Source organism: Sesamum indicum, linkage group LG12 (genome assembly GCF_026168435.1).
Source record: "Sesamum indicum cultivar Baizhima isolate 11 linkage group LG12, ASM2616843v1, whole genome shotgun sequence".
Taxonomy (NCBI): Eukaryota; Viridiplantae; Streptophyta; class Magnoliopsida; order Lamiales; family Pedaliaceae; genus Sesamum; species Sesamum indicum.
The window spans coordinates 17,339,210-17,361,155 of NC_142668.1; the positions used below are offsets into that span (position 1 = coordinate 17,339,210).

The 21,946-nt window shown below is 34.1% G+C and overlaps 2 long non-coding RNA genes across 21 annotated transcripts; both read right to left on the reverse strand.

Annotated features, from left to right (window-relative positions):
* Nucleotides 1-1,509: 1,509 nt before the first annotated feature.
* Nucleotides 1,510-6,926, reverse strand: LOC148784932 (uncharacterized). 10 transcript variants are annotated; one of them, XR_016063170.1, is made up of 7 exons: nt 6,750-6,926; nt 6,370-6,552; nt 5,920-5,948; nt 5,712-5,794; nt 4,938-5,583; nt 4,584-4,691; nt 1,510-1,731 (listed from the first exon to the last, which is right to left on the reverse strand). It is a non-coding gene; the product is annotated as an uncharacterized LOC148784932 (long non-coding RNA). The 10 variants fall into 10 exon arrangements; XR_016063171.1 differs by having other exon boundaries at nt 4,938-5,025; nt 5,502-5,583; nt 5,920-6,552; XR_016063172.1 differs by having other exon boundaries at nt 4,938-5,098; nt 5,502-5,583; nt 5,920-6,552.
* Nucleotides 6,927-16,274: 9,348 nt separating this feature from the next.
* LOC148784933 (uncharacterized) lies at nt 16,275-21,676 on the reverse strand. 11 transcript variants are annotated; one of them, XR_016063192.1, is made up of 7 exons: nt 21,494-21,676; nt 21,114-21,296; nt 20,664-20,692; nt 20,456-20,538; nt 20,246-20,327; nt 19,346-19,453; nt 16,275-16,496 (listed from the first exon to the last, which is right to left on the reverse strand). It is a non-coding gene; the product is annotated as an uncharacterized LOC148784933 (long non-coding RNA). The 11 variants fall into 11 exon arrangements; XR_016063189.1 differs by adding an exon at nt 19,700-19,787 and having other exon boundaries at nt 20,664-21,296; XR_016063191.1 differs by adding an exon at nt 19,700-19,787 and having other exon boundaries at nt 16,275-16,500; nt 20,664-21,296.
* Nucleotides 21,677-21,946: the final 270 nt, after the last annotated feature.

Sequence of the window (21,946 nt, forward strand, 5' to 3'; positions counted from 1 at the left end):
TATTATTAAAATATATTAGTTTTCAACTTCTCATTAAGGAAACAAATAACCCAAAAATAAAAACATAACAAAATCAGTCAATTAAATAAAAAATATAATGCAAAGTAACTATTTTGCCCTTGGAAGATACATTACAAGGAATTATCCCCATCACAATGTATCACGAGGAGCGTTGTTGTGCATATAAAGTTTTTAATTTAAATCGAGTTAGATCAAACATAAATCAATTACACAGTAAATATAATACATTTGTCGTGGAATAGATGTGCAATTTAAGGGAAGTGATCCATTACACGTCAAATATATCATATTTATTTTATTTTGATCGAACCTGATTTAAATAAATTTTTTTTTACAGCACATATATACAAATTTGAGCTATAAAATGTGAACAACTCACCAATCTATGAATCTGATTTCCTATATTTGTAGTGGCACTAACTACTAGTTGACAACTTACAAATTTAGGAACTGAAGTGAGAAAAAAAAAGTCTAAACTGGTCATTTTATTCCCAATTATAATATTGTCAGAAGGATCAATTTAAGACAAAATTCAAGTTTAGGGATGTTAACATCATGAAATAAACGTGAGAAATTAAAACGATTCTAAATGAAAACATAATGAATCAACTATAATATTTAATTCTAATAAAGAAGAAAAATGTATGATACTTCTAATTCCTCTAAAGTACTTAAAATATGAATGATATATCTAACTAAATATCATAATATTTCAACATGCTTAATTTGCTAGGAAAGATCATAAATATTTATATAAAAAAAAACAATTACTAGGGCACATTAAAATTTAAATGAATAGCATATGAGTAACATATAAATACTAATCCAAACTTCAAAAAAATAAAAATATAACATTGGATAAGTTTCCTCAATTTTATTAAATTAAACGTATTGTTGAAAAATTTAAATCAAGTGATTTCCGACTAATTAGTTTTATTTCAATATTAATATTAGATTAATATTTTTAGATTATAAATTTTTTCATAATATAATGGATGTATCATTTCGAGAATTCTAATAATTGTACTTATGATTAAATATAAAATAGTGAGAATGTTTTGAGTGTTTATTTCTATTGTAAGAAAACATTAGTACCTTTAACGGGGTACACTTTCATTTTGTGCTCTTTTTGAGTTATATTGTTAATCTTTTATTAAATGAAACTTCTTACTAAAACAATCCAAAATAAAGAATTTTGACTAATTATTTTTATTTTACAATTGAGTTTGTTAATATTATTATTTTCTTTTTAGTTTGTTGATGATGATTGTATACTACAAAAGTTCTATTTTCTTTTATTTATTTTTGATTGGCAGTGTTTTTTCCGTATGGAGAATAGAGTTTGAAGGTGTTCCAATTGTAAGCAGTATTAGGACAAATAAGAAGAAAAGAATTCTCGAAAAATAGTTGATTTGAGCTTCAATGATGTACCAACTTGTGTATATGGTTGATTTGATTTTGATCAAGTAATAAATATACAACTAGAAATTGGTTTCGAATCAAAACTTTTATTTCTTTGGCTAAGAAACAAGGCGGTCTTATTGGAGCCACAATACAAAGAAGGCCGAAGTACTGCCATACACACTTAATTCTTATTTACAATAGACTCTTCACATAGGTGGCTGCCGATTCTTGGAGAACCCAGGAGGGTTGATACTCTGGTGCAAAAGACTCAAACTCCAAATTACTTGAACCCGATCGTCGTGAAAGCTGTCTTCACCAGCATTAAGTTGTTAGAATGAAATAAACAAACAAGAAAATGTGTACAGAATCAACAATTAAAGAGAAAAATGCGCAACATAACGACATGCAATAACAACTTAAATAAATAACATCATCTCTCTAAGAACTAATTAAACACCCAATTGTCACATATTGGCTGCTAAAAGAAGAGTGCATCTTCGACAACATCTAGAACCACATAATAACCTATATATCCATATATTCCTCTCTACTATTTTCTAGCCAAAAAAGCAACCTTTGACCTTATCAATTGCTTCTTTATCAATTTTTCCCATATTTAGAAATCAAGTAAGGTTGAAACCATTGCAATTTACTTTGTATAATTCAAACCCAAAAGTGTCTAATTTCTATGAAACACTCGCGTACTCAACATTCTAATTTGGAAGCGATGCAATTACGAAGTCTGAGACCGCTTTAAATATGACAGGCGCAAGAGAGTTGGAGTTGAGACGTAAACAAGAAGTAACCCTCCATTACTTTTCTTGATTTATTCTCGGTTTGTTCATTATATTAGGTTTTGTTCCCATGTCGCTTTATCAAAACTTTTTGTTTGTCGTACATTTAAGATTCTTTGTACAAATTTTACAGAAACACCATATTTGTTCATATCATCGACATCTCAACTTTGCAGGCGTATCAAAGTATTGTTGGAAATTCTATAGCATACAATCACAAATTAGTTCATTTGTGAACTTTGAAAAATAACATACATATAATAAATTGCATAACTGTTCTAGATGCCAATCTCATTATCGTTTTTTAAATTATTGGTCAAATATCTTAAAAGAATTTTCAACACATCTTAACAAGTTTCAGCACGATAATCATTTGTCAAAAGAAAAGTTAATAATGTATTTCTTGAAAATCTGAACAAATATGGCAATGAATGCAATTTGACCAAAAATAGTAAACTGAATGCTTTTTAAAATGTTCCAAAAAAACTTCAAAAACTGTTTCAAAGTCGATTACTTTTATAAAATTAAAATTCAACAAAAAAAACTTCACTTAAAGTCCAAAACATATGACTTGTCATGCATTTATCCAAAAACAATTAAATGAATTCATCTATTGCTAATCAAAATATTTTGCTAATTTTTCTTCATTATTGTAAGTTCAAGCTGATTTTGAAAAAATGAGTTTATTATAAAACACTTGACAAGAAAAACAAATCTTTGAGTAAAATATAAAAGCTGATTTTGAGAACATTAATTGATAACAGAAGAACAGTTGACAAGGAAACCAATTTCCAGTAATATTAAAGGTTCTTCAAACACAATTTAAGTTAGCAAAACTCTGAGTTCCTCAAAAACCATTTATCGACTCATGAAAATATATAGTACTCACAAAATATTTACCAAGTCCTCTTGAAAAACAAATTTTAAATTGGCATCTAGACAACAGTTAGGCATTTTAGTATAGCATTTAATTTTCAAAGTTCACAAATAAAATAATTCATGATCGAATGATATAGATTTTTCAACGCATTTTCTATGATACGCTTGCAAAAACAAGAGGTTAATAACATGAACCAACATGAATTTTGTAAATTCATACAAGAATGTCAAATGCATTACGAACAAAAAATTTTAAGGCAAGCGCATGAAAAGAGAACCCAACACAATAAATGAACCAAGAATAAATTTACGAAAAAAGAGGAGGGTTTATTCTCCAATTTAGGTCTCAACTCTAACCTCGCACCCTTCACATTTTGAGCAGCCTCGAAACCCATAATTATTTTCTTTCCAAACGAGAATGGTGATTTTGTGACTTTTCAAAGAAATTAGAGCAATACAATTGGGTTTGAATTATACAAGTAAAATCAATGGTTCAACCACCTTGATTTCAAAACACGGAAGAAAAATTGACAAAGAAGAATTAATAGGGGCACTGGTTACTTTTGAGCTAGAAACTAGAATAGAGGAATATGAAGATAGGTAGGCTACCATTAGGTTCTAAAATGTCGTCAAATAGCATACTTTAGCAGCCAACATATGTTTCAACTGAGCATTTAAATCCTACTTAACCTTTTGATTCCCGCACAATATTTATCGATATGAGGTTATCTACTTCGCATAGAATTGGCAAATCAATTTCAAACTCTGGCCCTCGCTCTTGTAAAAGACAAGTAATGAATCACACATACCAACTGACATGCTTCACTTGTAGAATCAAATAAATGCATATTATACATATTACTGAAAAATGATTTATGACCAGTAACAATAAAACTCGCATATAAAAGAATTCGTGCTAGATTACCAGTAACAACAGTACTTCTTGAAGAGATTATAAATAGTATGACATCTATTCCTTGCATTAAGATAGAATCATGAAGGCACAAAAGAAAACAACACAGATACATAATTGCGACATGCTCTAATTTAAAGGCATAAAATAGATACCGCATAAACAAGATACTTTTCTATATGGCACTTGAGAGAAAATATTCTGTCTGTCCATTAATTGGTCTAGGAAGTTCAAATATCACTGTCCTAAGAGAATATTATAATACTTGAAGTCAAGTTAAAGTACGAGTAAGGGAGAGTGGATGATGGCACTTAGCTTTCAGCGGATAACATATAAGAGTAAAACACTTAGGAAGTTTCATCATAGTCCCAAGAGAATATTAAGATACTTAAAGTCAAGTTCAAATAAGAGTAAGAGAGAATGGACGGATTACACTTAGCCATCAGTGGATCACATATATGCAATAAGAGGTGAAGTAGGCAAATTGATCAGTAAACATAATGTTACTTACTGCTCCTCAAGTAGACACAGATTCACTAATCAAAGTGAAGATATACATGGCTTTCCATTACCTTCAAGCAGTAGTCTTACTCTAGATTGTGCAATTGACAACATCAGCATCTTGCTCATATAGCTCCATGTGTTAATAAGTGGAGCCAAAAGGTTTCAGCACCAAAGTCCTACGTGAACCAAGGATCATTTGGCAGCAATTTTCAGAAAACTTAAAATATCACTAGCCTCTCACAAAGGTAGAAATCATTTCCAAAAAAATCTTTTGTGAAAAGCTTGTAAGTGTACGTATGATTCTTTTACATCAATGCAAATAACCTTTTCCCAAAACAAGAAAATCACTTCCATTACATTTTTGCATTCATTTAGATTATATAACTTCAAGTAAAGAACTTTCTGAAACAGAAAATGCATACATTTATATTATTGCTGCAGTCACATTCTTTCCTATCTCAATGGTAGGAAGATCACCCAACACACCAAGATGACAATCCAAACAAAAGCCTGTAGATCCTCATGGCAGATTTGGAGAAACAAAGTGACTATGTCATGAACACTCATCGCAATTTGATAAAGTCTTGCAATTAACACAAGCGTACTGATCAGTCAAAACTTAAGAAAAGGGACGGGAAAATATATGCATGCAGAACACATTGCAGACGTTTTGGAAAATGATAAGTCAAAACAAAGCAACAATTAAACTGTAAATAGTGAAATCTTAAGGAGGATTTAATTGCAGTAATCCGGGGAACAAAATTGTTTGAGATTCAAATAGGCCACTGCTGTTGATTGCATTCTGAGGATCAGGGATTTCAATGGTAAATTAATGTCACTAAGAGTGGAAAATGACCAGATAAAACCAAGAAAAGACAATCATAAGCACAACAGTTTCTGAACAGAAATATTAGAACCAATGCATTCACAACTGAACAAAGACATGGCCTGAATTTCCAAACCAATCAAATTTACACATAACTGACCTTGTCTTCCACCAGTTAACTTGATTTGGAGACCCTTGTCGACAAACTTCGCCAAATCCAAAACTGTTCCTTTCCGACCAGACTGAAACAAAGAAACAATCTGTATATTAGAAAAACTGACAAAACATATATAGACATATAGATCTATATATATGCATCCGTGCAAGCACACACGGCTGAGAAAGAAGAACCAATAATTCGTGTCCTTACAAAGGCTAGAATAGCATGTTTAGGGAATACGTCTCACGAGAGATTGCTAAAGAACAGCAGCTTTATGCAGCAACAAATATGGCCTGCAATTGTCGAAGAACCAAAGAAAACAATGAGAATAAACTTAACAGTTCTTCACTACACATCTTTCAACAAACAAGAGTAAATACATGATGCACCATATACAAGAACAAAACATGCAAATTACCTGTAATTACAATTGCTTATTCCCGCATTCTGAAAATGACATGAAAGAAAGACTGCAGCTCATCCTTGCACATGATTTTAAAGCAAAGAAAGGATACAAGGGACAGTTCCACCAAAAGAACACTATCCCAAGAACACATTTTCTTGAAAATGAAGATCAATTCACCAACTTGACTTACTTTTTTCTTGAAAGGAGAAGCAGTTAAACATAGTCAAGAGACTTGGAAATAATTTTCAGGGAAGTTCCTTAAAAGTAGTTCCAGCAATTTCCTCGGTCATGTCTTGAAAATTTTATTATTGTGAGTTGCTGATGCCAGAATTACAAACCCGTGTATAACTTCAACATAGAATGTTAGGAACTAACACCACCATTTTCTCACCATTTTATCCAGTGTAGCAATAAAAATCACAACAAAATCAATACAGTAATCAAATAAAAAAACAACCATACCAAAAGGGAAGAGGCCTCAGAACCTCCAATGATGGGAGCCGTCTTGGCTATTCTCCTCGCAAGTTCTGAACCAACAAAACTATCTTCACCGGCATCCTTGCATTTAAGTCCCGCACCTTTGTCCCCCGCAATAGTAATCCACGGCGTACTAGAGAACCCATGTAGTAGGTGAATTTCAAGAACCTTGAAATAATTCACCAACACCATAAAGAAAAAAACAAAACAGAGTAAGACCGTGTACTTCAAGAATTCGTGATCTTTAAGTAGTCATCATACCAAGTTTTCCATTGGGCAGACAAATTCATTTAAACAAGATACATTTAATTTCACAAAGCAAGAACCCTAAATCAAGAAACTTAAAAACGAAAAAAAAAACTCACTTGCTTTGATCAAGAAGTACATACTGAAAGAAAGAAGAAACTGATGTTGGAGAATGGTGGGTGTCAGCGGAGGAAGGCGACTGGTGGGTGTCAGCGGAGGAAGGCGCGGCTGCTGAAATGTTGAGAATTGATGTGCCGTTGAAATGGAACGATTTTCTTGGCTTTTTTTTTTTTTTTTATATAGTTTTAGTGTGTGTTTTTGTATTTTATAACGATAATAAAATTTCCACTGGGCTGGGCCGGTCACACTTTGTTGGGCCTTAATGGATAAGTTTTTTGATCTTATTTGCCATATATATTTAGTTCTATAAATATAAATAGTTAATTACATTAATTTTTATTAATTATTATTTGTCATCATTATTTTTTACTTTTTTAAATCCATCCATTTATGTTAAATTTCGAATTATTTTTTTATTATAAATCTTTCAAAATTTACATCAATTAGGTTTTATAATTCAAGTAATTTAATACAAAAACCTTTCTCAGTTTTTAAAACTCGTTTTGTCCATCAATTAATAGATACCATATAATTTTTTTTATTTTATTATACTTATCATTATTTCATCATATTTTTCTTTTTTTATGTACATACATACTTATTATTGATTTTGTTTAAGAGGTCATGCAACAAAAACTACAGTGTTTAGTATCAATTATAAAAAAATATTATTTTTAAATTAATGAATTTACAAATTCTTTAAATTATAAAAATTATATTTATCTGTTCAAATGTTATTGACTCAGTTATAAGTTTAATTCATTTAAATAAATAATTCAGTCAGCGGAGGAAGGCGGCTGCCTAAAATCTTCACGACTGATGCCACCGTTGAAATAGAATGAACAAATTTTTTTTTTCTATATATTTTGCTATTTTTTCTTTTTCACTTTCAACTAATATTTTCCTGTGTGTTGTACATTTCACAACGGTAACAAATTTGCAGTTTTACAACTCACTTTCAATTAGGCTGAGCCGGTGGCCTTAATGGATAAACTATCTCTTTCAAAATTCACATCAATTAGTTTTTATAATTTGAGTAATTTTATATAAAAACCTTTCACAATTTTTAAAACTCGATTTTGTCCATCAATTAACGCTGTAATATTTTTTATTTCATTATATTTATGTTTATATCAGAATTTTTTTTATGTACGTACATATTTATTATTGATTTTATTTGAGAGGTCATGTAACAAAAACTATAGCGTTTAATATCAATTATAAAAAAATATTATTCTTAAATTAATCAATTTACAAAATTTTTAAATTATAAAAATTATATTTATCTATTCAAATGTTATTGACTCAATTAAAAGTTGGATTCATTTATAAATAATTTTATTGAGTGAAGTGATCATAATCATATAAATATGATTAAGTTGGTATTTATAATTTTATATAATTAATAATAATTTATGCTATGTATATATGTGTCTTTATCCAATTTATTTATTTTTAAGCATTATTTGGCTTATAATTTACTTATTGGATACATTTTATTCTTAATATTTTAATTACACATTTTGAATTAATGCATTTTAATTTCATAATGCAAAACCCTAAATTAAGAAACTTAAAAAAGAAAAGAAAAACCTCACTTGCTTTGAGTTGATCACTTTCAAGAAGTACCCACTTAAAGGAAGAAGAAACTGAGGTTGGAGACTGGTGGCTGCCGACGGAGAAAGGGAACTGCCTGAAATGTTGAGAATTGATGCCGACGATAAAATAGAACGACTAAATTTTATTTATTTCTTTAATGTCATCTATTGTTATAATTATTATAAAGTTAAAAGACAACAAATTTCTATAAAGTTTTTTTTTATAATTATAAATATATCTTATATTTAAAATTATAAATATATTTAAAACCAATGAACGTCTAACAAAAGTACTTATTTATGGATAGCTGTTGTAAAAAGTATTTATTAGATAACAATTTTAACAAATATTCATAATTTTTATTGGATAAATTTTATTCTTAATATTTTAATTACACATTTCGAATTAATGTATTTGAAACTATTATTGCATGTATATTTTTTCAATGAATAACTTTTAAACTTATAAGAAAATCCCCTGACACATGAGCAAGCGCCCCTTGATGGGGAAATCCCCCCATCGCATCGGCAATCTCCGCCTGCTCCTCCCATGAGAGTACTCCCCCGAAAGCTCAACCCCAAGAGTACTCGCTGGAACTATTTCTAGCCTCGAGCAGTTGGTTCAGCGTCTCTTGCATCACTTCTCTATGAACAAAAAAGTTTCAAAAACGACTGCATTTCTATTTACCATCCGCCAAACGGAGGGTGAGACTCTGAGAGACTACACGCGAAGGTTCGTGGACGCAGTGCGTGAGGTTCCCCATGTTAATCATGAGTTACTGGCCAGTATTGTCCGACAAAACCTGCTACCAAGAAGATTCAAGGAATCCATAGCCGGTAATCCCCCTAGAGCTATGGAGGATTTACTCATGCGCTCCCATAATTCCATCCACATTGAGGAGCCGAACGCATCGGATCCTTCTCTCAATAGCAAAAGGAAGGATCGGGAGAGGAAAAGGAGCCGAAGAAAGAAGAACGCAAGCATGTACCTCAGGTGGGGTTCGCTCACTACACCCCCTTGAACGCTCCCAGAGGGGAGATATTAGTCGTAGTTGAGCAGCAATGGTTAATCAATTAATGGCCATGGAAAATGAAAGACAACCTTAAGAGGCTCAAGTCAAACAAATATCGTGGTTTCCACTAAGATAGAGGGGACACGACGAAGGAGTGCCACCACATGAAAAATGAGATAGAAAACCTGATTCAGTGAGGATACTTGAAAGAATACGTCAACCAAGGATCGAATCCCCAACCTCGGGATCCAATGTTCACACAGACCAAGAACGACGACAACCTCCCCACTGCAGGGGTTATCGCCATAATTTTGCGTGGCCCGACGGGTGATGACTCGGCTAATGCAAGAAAGGCTCTCGCTCGAGTAGCTAGGGGAAACCACGCGCAAGCCCCTATTCAAGTTTACAATATTAGTTTGAAACAAGGGATGAGATTTCATTTAGTCAGCAGGACTTGGACCCATTGAGGAATTAAAACAACGACGCCCCTGGTCATCTCTGCCACGATCTCCAACTTTTGGGTCAAAAAAAATTTAATGGATAGTGGGAGTTCGGCGGACATTATATTCCACGACGCATATGTCCAATTGGGGATTGACAACGCTCAACTTCTGAAGGTAAACGCCACACTCACAGATTTTAGCGGGAAAATAATCAAACTAGTAGGGGAGGTGACGCTAGCAATGTCCCTCGGCTCTTATCCAAAGAGGTCCACCAAATTGGTGAAGTTCCTCATGGTGAAGGCTCTATCTGCCTACAACGTTATCTTGGGGAGACCGAGCTTAAACCTCTTGCAAGCGATAGCATGTACTTTCCACCTGAAACTAAAATTCTCCATCCCTAACGGCATGGGAGAAGCCATGGGGGACGAGAGAATAGCCAAGGAATGCTACGTGAGTACCCTTAAAAGATCACGTGAGAAACTGAATGAAGCGGCCGATGAGAAAACAAAGAGAAAGATGACTGATGGAAGATATGAGATGAGAGACACCGCGAAAGGACACGTAGGAACAACCTATGGGGAGAAAAGAGTTGAAGCCCTAGAAGAGTTGAAGGTGATCCTCGGCGAGAAAACGATGAAGATAGGCACGGCGATGTGTCAATCCGCCAAAGAGAATTTAACTCAATTTTTGATAAAAAAATGAGGAAGTGTTTGCATGGAGCATGACGGATTTTTATGGGATCTCACCTAACGTTATCACTCATCAGCTAAATGTAAATCCCAAAGCAAAATCTATAAAACACAAAAAAAAATGAGAATATTCGGGTTGGAGAGAAGTCAAGCGATAAAAGCAAAAATGGATAAGCTGCTTAAGGCCGAACACATATGCCCGGTGCAATACCCCGAATGGCTGGCTAATGTTGTCTTGGTTCCGAAGCCAAACGGAAAATAGCGCCTCTGTATTGACTTCACAGATCTTAGCAAGGCATGTCCAAAGGATCCCTTCCCCCTCCCACGTATTTACCTCTTGGTTGACTCCACCTCCAGATGTGAAATATTGAGCTTCCTAGACGCGTATCAAGGCTACAATCAAATTCCTTTGGCCTCTGAAGATCAAGAGAAAACAAGTTTTGTCACGGACCAAGGGATCTTCTGTTACAATGTCATGCCATTCGGCCTGAAAAATGCAGAAACAACATATCAACGATTTGTCAACTACATGTTCAAAAACCAAATTGGTTGAAACATGGAGGTCTACATAGATGACATGTTGGTTAAGAGTGTGAAAGAACAGGATCACATCAAGGATCTAGAAGAGCGCTTCCAAATATTGAAAGCTTTTGGCATGAAGTTAAATCTCGCTAAGTGTACCTTTGGAGTGGGGGTGGGGAATTTCTAGGGTACATTATCTCCAAGAGCGGAATAGAAGCAAACCCTGATAAAATTAGCGTTGTCATGAACATGCCCCCACCAAAGTCGGTCGAAGAGCTACAAAAACTCGTGGAAAATTGGCATCCTTGAATAGATTCATTTCACAATCTACGAATAAAGGCCTACATTTCTTCAAGATCCTTCGCGGCGCGAAAAAGTTTGGGTGATGCTAATCCATCCAAGAAGCATTTGACGAGCTGAAGAAGTATTTATCTTCTCCGCCTTTATTGACGAAACCTAAAATAGGATAAACCCTCTACCTTTACTTGGCGATTTTAGAAAATGTTGTTAGCTCAGATTTGGTACGAAAGAAAAATAAAGGGCACCACCTGGTGTACTAAGTTAGCAGGATGTTGCAGGGGGCTGAGTCCAGGTACTCTCAAATTCAAAACTAGCCTTCTCTTTAATCACTGCAGCTAGAAAGTTGAGGCCGTATTTTCAGGTGCACCTAGTGGTTGTGTCGACAAATCATCCTTTGAAGCAAGTGTTGTCGAGTCTGGAGCTCTCCGGGACAATGGTCAAGTGGGAAGTAGAGTTAAGTGAGTTTGGCGCCGAGTTTCACCCCAGGCCAGTCATTAAAGCACAAGTGCTAGCCGATTTCACCGTCGAGTTGGCGTACAACGCGGCGAGTATTTTTACGCTTTCCGAGAGTCTGCACATCAATAGATCATCCACATCGGCGGGAAGTAGGGATGGAATAGTTCTAGAGAGCCCTAAAGGAGACGAATTTGAGTATGCTATAAAATTAGAATACCCCTCGTCGAACAATGAAGCATAATATAAGGCATTTTTAGAAGGACGTAAGTTAGCTTTGGACGCCGGGGCAAAAAAGATTATCATTTATAGTTATTCACAACTGGTGGTTAACTAGATCCAGGGATCCTTTGAGACACGAGATGAAAAAATGGCCAAGTATTCCCTGAAAGCGAATAATCTATTTGAGATGTTCGAAGAAGCCTTTGTTGTTCAGGTGTCGAGAACAGATAATGCCGTAGCCGACCAACTAGCCAAGTTAACAAGCTCGATGGCAGCCATCCGAAGCAGAAGAATCACTTTTCTCTCGTCGTAAAGAGCCGTGATAGAGGACCAAGAGGAGATTATGTGCGTGGACCCAATACCTTCGAGTTGGAAAGAAGAGATCGTCAGATTTCTAACTAATGGAACTATACTGGAGGACCAAAAAGAAGCAAATGCCTTTAAAAGAAAAGCATCCCGCTTCATTATGATAGATGGAGACTTATACAAACGTGGTTTCTCGCTGCCCCTCCTAAAGTGCCTGACTCATGACGAGAAAAATTATGTCCTAAGAGAGATACATGAGGGAATTTGCGAAAACCACCTTGGAGGAAAGGCCTTAGCGGGAAAAGCCCTTAGGCATGGATTCTTTTGGCCAACGATGCTCTCCGACGCACATGAGTTGGTAAGGCGATGCCGGTCATGCCAAGAACACGCAAACATTAATCACCAGCCGACAGCGCTAATGCAACCCCTTGAAAGTCCCTGCCCTTTTGATCAGAGGGGTTTGGACCTAGTAGCGTCTTTTCCGCAAGCCGCAGGACAAAGAAAGTTCTTGGTTGCGGTGGACTATTTTACAAAGTGGGTAGAGGCCAAGCCGTTAGCCAAGATATTCGAGAAAGATCAAGTTCCTATGGAAGAACATCATATGCCATTTTAGATCCCCGGTGCCATAATATCCGATAATGGGACTCAGTTTTTGGGGAATAAACTTAAGGACTGGTACAAGGAGCTGGCGATCAAATAAATCTTCACATCAGTTAGTAATCACCAAGCAAACGGACAGATGGAGGTCACCAATCGGATAATCCTTTAACACTTGGAGACTCGATTGGGAACCGAAAAGGGGGCATGGGTGGGTGAGCTCCCTAGCATTTTATGGGCATATCGAACGACACCAAGAACTCCTACGGGAGAATTCCTGTTTAACCTATCTTATGGGACAAATGTCGTAGTGCTCGCAGAAATAGGACAACTTTGTTGGCGAGTGAAAAATTACAACCCAAACTACAACGAGCAAGGGTTGAGGATGAGCGTAAACTTTTTCGAAGAGGGCAGAGAAAAACGCCATAATTCGGGCCACTATGTATAGAACCAATGCGAGAGTCAAGCCGACAAGTTTTCAAGTGGGAGATCTGGTGATGCGAAAAGCCTAAGCTTCGGGCCCTATTGGGAAGTTAGATGCAAAGGGGACATCCCTCGCACGTGGAACATCGCAAATCACAAGAAGTATTACTGTTAAGTTCTCTGGGTACGTAAAGTTCACTTTTTGAATGTTTGTAATAGGGGGAAAAGTAGAAGTGTAGCGTTTTACGCAATCAAAATACATTGCGTAAAAAAAGCAAACTCATCCTAGAAAGATACAACGCGAGTGACATAAAAGCCGATTAAGTAAAATACTACAAAATCACGAGTTAGAACCGCCTACTTACAAAAGCACCCCATATGAGGCGAAGCGGTCACCCTAAATAATATGCGTTGATTACATGGAGAGTCAAATTCATACTAAACAAAATAATCCGATTACATTTCGAGATTAAATCCTAAGAAACAAACGGAAAACTACGAAGCTTTTAAACTTGGGGGCTCAACCGTCGGCAACTTCCACCACCTCCTATTCACCCTCCGATACCTCAGGATCAAGGAGCCCATTATCTTCTTCAACAATCCGGCCCTTCTTGCGAAGGGTCCAACGAAGGACACGGCGACACCTTCGAATTGCATCATCGTAAATAAGAGTTGCCTTGTCACTTAAGATCGTATCGATCTTCTCTGATTCTTGGAACCTCAAGACCGTCTCCTCTTGAGCCCCGGTACCGAACCACCTGAGGCGCGACCGCGAGTTGGGAGGGGGACTGCACCCCCCTACCTGAGGCGCCGCCTCAAACCGACGGGTGCCCCCCCCCCCACCTCGAAGTCGCGCCTCGCGCCTCCCCCCACCTCTCCCCCCCCTCCGTTGGGTGTGCCGTCGTCTGTCGGCAATCTAACTCACGGCCATTTTCACAATCACCCTCCCCACTCCACATTTCAATCAAAGAAACAAAATACAAAGCAAGAACACCAAATAAAGAAGAAACAAAATTTAACTAAGGAAGAGAGTTAGCTTTGCTAGCCATTGTGGAGAAAATGGGGTTGGGAGTTTGAAATGCAAATGAAAGGAGAAAAATATAAGTGAGTAAGTGGAAGACAAATATGGGGCACATATTAAACAAATTCAACCCACCGCACCGTATAACTTCCAACGCTACTATAAATACCAAAAATTTTAATTTTTTAAGGCAACCACTATTTATTGTAAGTGATCATTTTTCTTACTAAAAGACCTTCCTAAAAAATCATGTTTCACCTGGTGCATAATTGTGCCGTAGGTAAAATTTTTAAGTTTATCCATTCGTAAAAATCTCGACCACATAAATACATATATATATATATATATTAATGATTACATAATTGAATTAATATTGTGGGGTACTAATGTTTAATTCACATGATATATATTTACAATTATTATAAAATTTTACTCCTTATTATTAAAATATATTAGTTTTCAACTTCTCATTAAGGAAACAAATAACCCAAAAATAAAAACATAACAAAATCAGTCAATTAAATAAAAAGTATAATGCAAAGTAACTATTTTGCCCTTGGAAGATACATTACAAGGAATTATCCCCATCACAATGTATCACGAGGAGCGTTGTTGTGCATATAAATTTTTTAATTTAAATCGAGTTAGCTCAAACATAAATCAATTACACAGTAAATATAATACATTTGTCGTGGAATTGATGTGCAATTTAAGGGAAGTGATCCATTACACGTCAAATATATCATATTTATTTTATTTTGATCGAACCTGATTTAAATAAAGTTTTTTTTTATAGTACATATATACAAATTTGAGCTATAAAATGTGAACAAATCACCAATCTATGAATCTGATTTCCTATATTTGTAGTGGCACTAACTACTAGTTGACAACTTACAAATTTAGGAACTGAAGTGAGAAAAAAAAAAGTCTAAACTGGTCATTTTATTCCCAATTATAATATTGTCAGAAGGATCAATTTAAGACAAAATTCAAGTTTAGGGATGTTAACATCATGAAATGAACGTGAGAAACTAAAACGATTCTAAACGAAAACATAATGAATCAACTATAATATTTAATTCTAATAAAGAAGAAAAATGTATGATACTTCTAATTCCTCTAAAGTACTTAAAATATGAATGATATATCCAACTAAATATCATAATATTTCAACATGCTTAATTTGCTAGGAAAGATCATAAATATTTATATAAAAAAAAACAATTACTAGGGCACATTAAAATTTAAATGAATAGCATATGAGTAACATATAAATACTAACCCAAACTTCAAAAAAATAAAAATATAACATTGGATAAGTATCCTCAATTTTATTAAATTAAACGTATTGTTGAAAAATTTAAATCAAGTGATTTCCGACTAATTAATTTTATTTTAATATTAATATTTTTAGATTATAAATTTTTTCATAATATAATGGATGTATCATTTCGAGAATTCTAATAATTGTACTTATGATTAAATATAAAATAGTGAGAATGTTTTGAGTGTTTATTTCTATTGTAAGAAAACATTAGTACCTTTAACGGGGTACACTTTCATTTTGTGTTCTTTTTGAGTTATATTGTTAATCTTTTATTAAATGAAACTTCTTACTAAAACAATCCAAAATAAAGAATTTTGACTAATTATTTTTATTTTACAATTGAGTTTGTTAATATTATTATTTTCTTTTTAGTTTGTTGATGATGATTGTATACTACAAAAGTTCTATTTTCTTTTATTTATTTTTGATTGGCAGTGTTTTTTCCGTATGGAGAATAGAGTTTGAAAGTGTTCCAATTGTAAGCAGTATTAGGAAAAATAAAAAGAAAAGAATTCTCAAAAAATAGTTGATTTGAACTTCAATGATGTACCAACTTGTGTATATGGTTGATTTGATTTTGATCAAGTAATAAATATACAACTAGAAATTGGTTTCGAATCAAAACTTTTATTTCTTTGGCTAAGAAACAAGGCGGTCTTATTGGAGCCACAATACAAAGAAGGCCGAAGTACTGCCATACACACTTAATTCTTATTTACAATAGACTCTTCACATAGGTGGCTGCCGATTCTTGGAGAACCCAGGAGGGTTGATACTCTGGTGCAAAAGACTCATACTCCAAATTACTTGAACCTGATCGTCGTGAAAGCTGTCTTCACCAGCATTAAGTTGTTAGAATGAAATAAACAAACAAGAAAATGTGTACAGAATCAACAATTAAAGAGAAAAACGCGCAACATAACGACATGCAATAACAACTTAAATAAATAACATCTTCTCTCTAAGAACTAATTAAACACCCAATTGTCACATATTGGCTGCTAAAAGAAGAGTGCATCTTCGACAACATCTAGAACCACATAATAACCTATATATCCATATATTCCTCTCTACTATTTTCTAGCCAAAAAAGCAACCTTTGACCTTATCAATTGCTTCTTTATCAATTTTTCCCATATTTAGAAATCAAGTAAGGTTGAAACCATTGCAATTTACTTTGTATAATTCAAACCCAAAAGTGTCTAATTTCTATGAAACACTCACGTACTCAACATTCTAATTTGGAAGCGATGCAATTACGAAGTCTGAGACCGCTTTAAATATGACAGGCGCAAGAGAGTTGGAGTTGAGACGTAAACAAGAAGTAACCCTCCATTACTTTTCTTGGTTTATTCTCGGTTTGTTCATTATATTAGGTTTTGTTCCCATGTCGCTTTATCAAAACTTTTTGTTTGTCGTACATTTAAGATTCTTGTACAAATTTTACAGAAACACCATATTTGTTCATATCATCGACATCTCAACTTTGCAGGCGTATCAAAGTATTGTTGGAAATTCTATAGCATACAATCACAAATTAGTTCATTTGTGAACTTTGAAAAATAACATACATATAATAAATTGCATAACTGTTCTAGATGCCAATCTCATTATCGTTTTTTAAATTATTGGTCAAATATCTTAAAAGAATTTTCAACACATCTTAACAAGTTTCAGCACGATAATCATTTGTCAAAAGAAAAGTTAATAATGTATTTCTTGAAAATCTGAACAAATATGGCAATGAATGCAATTTGACCAAAAATAGTAAACTGAATGCTTTTTAAAATGTTCCAAAAAAACTTCAAAAACTGTTTCAAAGTCGATTACTTTTATAAAATTAAAATTCAACAAAAAAAACTTCACTTAAAGTCCAAAACATATGACTTGTCATGCATTTATCCAAAAACAATTAAATGAATTCATCTATTGCTAATCAAAATATTTTGCTAATTTTTCTTCATTATTGTAAGTTCAAGCTGATTTTGAAAAAATGAGTTTATTATAAAACACTTGACAAGAAAAACAAATCTTTGAGTAAAATATAAAAGCTGATTTTGAGAACATTAATTGATAACAGAAGAACAGTTGACAAGGAAACCAATTTCCAGTAATATTAAAGGTTCTTCAAACACAATTTAAGTTAGCAAAACTCTGTGTTCCTCAAAAACCATTTATCGACTCATGAAAATATATAGTACTCACAAAATATTTACCAAGTCCTCTTGAAAAACAAATTTTAAATTGGCATCTAGACAACAGTTAGGCATTTTAGTATAGCATTTAATTTTCAAAGTTCACAAATAAAATAATTCATGATCGAATGATATAGATTTTTCAACGCATTTTCTATGATACGCCTGCAAAAACAAGAGGTTAATAACATGAACCAACATGAATTTTGTAAATTCATACAAGAATGTCAAATGCATTACGAACAAAAAATTTTAAGGCAAGCGCATGAAAAGAGAACCCAACACAATAAATGAACCAAGAATAAATTTACGAAAAAAGAGGAGGGTTTATTCTCCAATTTAGGTCTCAACTATAACCTCGCACCCTTCACATTTTGAGCAGCCTCAAAACCCATAATTATTTTCTTTCCAAACGAGAATGGTGATTTTGTGACTTTTCAAAGAAATTAGAGCAATACAATTGGGTTTGAATTATACAAGTAAAATCAATGGTTCAACCACCTTGATTTCAAAACGGAAGAAAAATTGACAAAGAAGAATTAATAGGGGCACTGATTACTTTTGAGCTAGAAACTAGAATAGAGGAATATGAAGATAGGTAGGCTACCATTAGGTTCTAAAATGTCGTCAAATAGCATACTTTAGCAGCCAACATATGTTTCAACTGAGCATTTAAATCCTACTTAACCTTTTGATTCCCGCACAATATTTATCGAAATGAGGTTATCTACTTCGCATAGAATTGGCAAATCAATTTCAAACTCTGGCCCTCGCTCTTGTAAAAGACAAGTAATGAATCACACATACCAACTGACATGCTTCACTTGTAGAATCAAATAAATGCATATTATACATATTACTGAAAAATGATTTATGACCAGTAACAATAAAACTCGCATATAAAAGAATTCGTGCTAGATTACCAGTAACAACAGTACTTCTTGAAGAGATTATAAATAGTATGACATCTATTCCTTGCATTAAGATAGAATCATGAAGGCACAAAAGAAAACAACACAGATACATAATTGCGACATGCTCTAATTTAAAGGCATAAAATAGATACCGCATAAACAAGATACTTTTCTATATGGCACTTGAGAGAAAATATTCTGTCTGTCCATTAATTGGTCTAGGAAGTTAAAATATCACTGTCCTAAGAGAATATTATAATACTTGAAGTCAAGTTAAAGTACGAGTAAGGGAGAGTGGATGATGGCACTTAGCTTTCAGCGGATTACATATAAGAGTAAAATACTTAGGAAGTTTCATCATAGTCCCAAGAGAATATTAAGATACTTAATGTCAAGTTCAAATAAGAGCAAGAGAGAATGGACGGATTACACTTAGCCATCAGTGGATCACATATATGCAATAAGAGGTGAAGTAGGCAAATTGATCAGTAAACATAATGTTACTTACTGCTCCTCAAGTAGACACAGATTCACTAATCAAAGTGAAGATATACATGGCTTTCCATTACCTTCAAGCAGTAGTCTTATTCTAGATTGTGCAATTGACAACATCAGCATCTTGCTCATATAGCTCCAGGTGTTAATAAGTGGAGCCAAAAGGTTTCAGCACCAAAGTCCTACGTGAACCAAGGATCATTTGGCAGCAATTTTCAGAAAACTTAAAATATCACTAGCCTCTCACAAAGGTAGAAATCATTTCCAAAAAAATCTTTTGTGAAAAGCTTGTAAGTGTACGTATGATTCTTTTACATCAATGCAAATAACCTTTTCCCAAAACAAGAAAATCACTTCCATTACATTTTTGCATTCATTTAGATTATATAACTTCAAGTAAAGAACTTTCTGAAACAGAAAATGCATACATTTATATTATTGCTGCAGTCACATTCTTTCCTATCTCAATGGTAGGAAGATCACCCAACACACCAAGATGACAATCCAAACAAAAGCCTGTAGATCCTCATGGCAGATTTGGAGAAACAAAGTGACTATGTCATGATAAAGTCTTGCAATTAACACAAGCGTACTGATCAGTCAAAACATAAGAAAAGGGACGGGAAAATATATGCATGCAGAACACATTGCAGACGTTTTGGAAAATGATAAGTCAAAACAAAGCAACAATTAAACTGTAAATAGTGAAATCTTAAGGAGGATTTAATTGCAGTAATCCGGGGAACAAAATTGTTTGAGATTCAAATAGGCCACTGCTGTTGATTGCATTCTGAGGATCAGGGATTTCAATGGTAAATTAATGTCACTAAGAGTGGAAAATGACCAGATAAAACCAAGAAAAGACAATCATAAGCACAACAGTTTCTGAACAGAAATATTAGAACCAATGCATTCACAACTGAACAAAGACATGGCCTGAATTTCCAAACCAATCAAATTTACACATAACTGACCTTGTCTTCCACCAGTTAACTTGATTTGGAGACCCTTGTCGACAAACTTCGCCAAATCAAAAACTGTTCCTTTCCGACCAGACTGAGACAAAGAAACAATCTGTATATTAGAAAAACTGACAAAACATATATAGACATATAGATCTATATATATGCATCCGTGCAAGCACACACGGCTGAGAAAGAAGAACCAATAATTCGTGTCCTTACAAAGGCTAGAATAGCATGTTTAGGGAATACGTCTCACGAGAGATTGCTAAAGAACAGCAGCTTTATGCAGCAACAAATATGGCCTGCAATTGTCGAAGAACCAAAGAAAACAATGAGAATAAACTTAACAGTTCTTCACTACACATCTTTCAACAAACAAGAGTAAATACATGATGCACCATATACAAGAACAAAACATGCAAATTACCTGTAATTACAATTGCTTATTCCCGCATTCTGAAAATGACATGAAAGAAAGACTGCAGCTCATCCTTGCACATGATTTTAAAGCAAAGAAAGGATACAAGGGACAGTTCCACCAAAAGAACACTATCCCAAGAACACATTTTCTTGAAAATGAAGATCAATTCACCAACTTGACTTACTTTTTTCTTGAAAGGAGAAGCAGTTAAACATAGTCAAGAGACTTGGAAATAATTTTCAGGGAAGTTCCTTAAAAGTAGTTCCAGCAATTTCCTCGGTCATGTCTTGAAAATTTTATTATTGGGAGTTGCTGATGCCAGAATTACAAACCCGTGTACAACTTCAACATAGAATGTTAGGTACTAACACCACCATTTTCTCACCATTTTATCCAGTGTAGCAATAAAAATCACAACAAAATCAATACAGTAATCAAATAAAAAAACAACCATACCAAAAGGGAAGAGGCCTCAGAACCTCCAATGATGGGAGCCGTCTTGGCTATTCTCCTCGCAAGTTCTGAACCAACAAAACTATCTTCACCGGCATCCTTGCATTTAAGTCCCGCACCTTTGTCCCCCGCAATAGTAATCCACGGCGTACTAGAGAACCCATGTAGTAGGTGAATTTCAAGAACCTTGAAATAATTCACCAACACCATAAAGAAAAAAACAAAACAGAGTAAGACCGTGTACTTCAAGAATTCGTGATCTTTAAGTAGTCATCATACCAAGTTTTCCATTGGGCAGACAAATTCATTTAAACAAGATACATTTAATTTCACAAAGCAAGAACCCTAAATCAAGAAACTTAAAAACGAAAAAAAAAACTCACTTGCTTTGATCAAGAAGTACATACTGAAAGAAAGAAGAAACTGATGTTGGAGAATGGTGGGTGTCAGCGGAGGAAGGCGACTGGTGGGTGTCAGCGGAGGAAGGCGCGGCTGCTGAAATGTTGAGAATTGATGTGCCGTTGAAATGGAACGATTTTCTTGGCTTTTTTTTTTTTTATTTTTATATGGTTTTAGTGTGTGTTTTTGTATTTTATAACGATAATAAAATTTCCACTGGGCTGGGCCGGTCACACTTTGTTGGGCCTTAATGGATAAGTTTTTTGATCTTATTTGCCATATATATTTAGTTCTATAAATATAAATAGTTAATTACATTAATTTTTATTAATTATTATTTGTCATCATTATTTTTTACTTTTTTTAATCCATCCATTTATGTTAAATTTCGAATTATTTTTTTACTATAAATCTTTCAAAATTTACATCAATTAGGT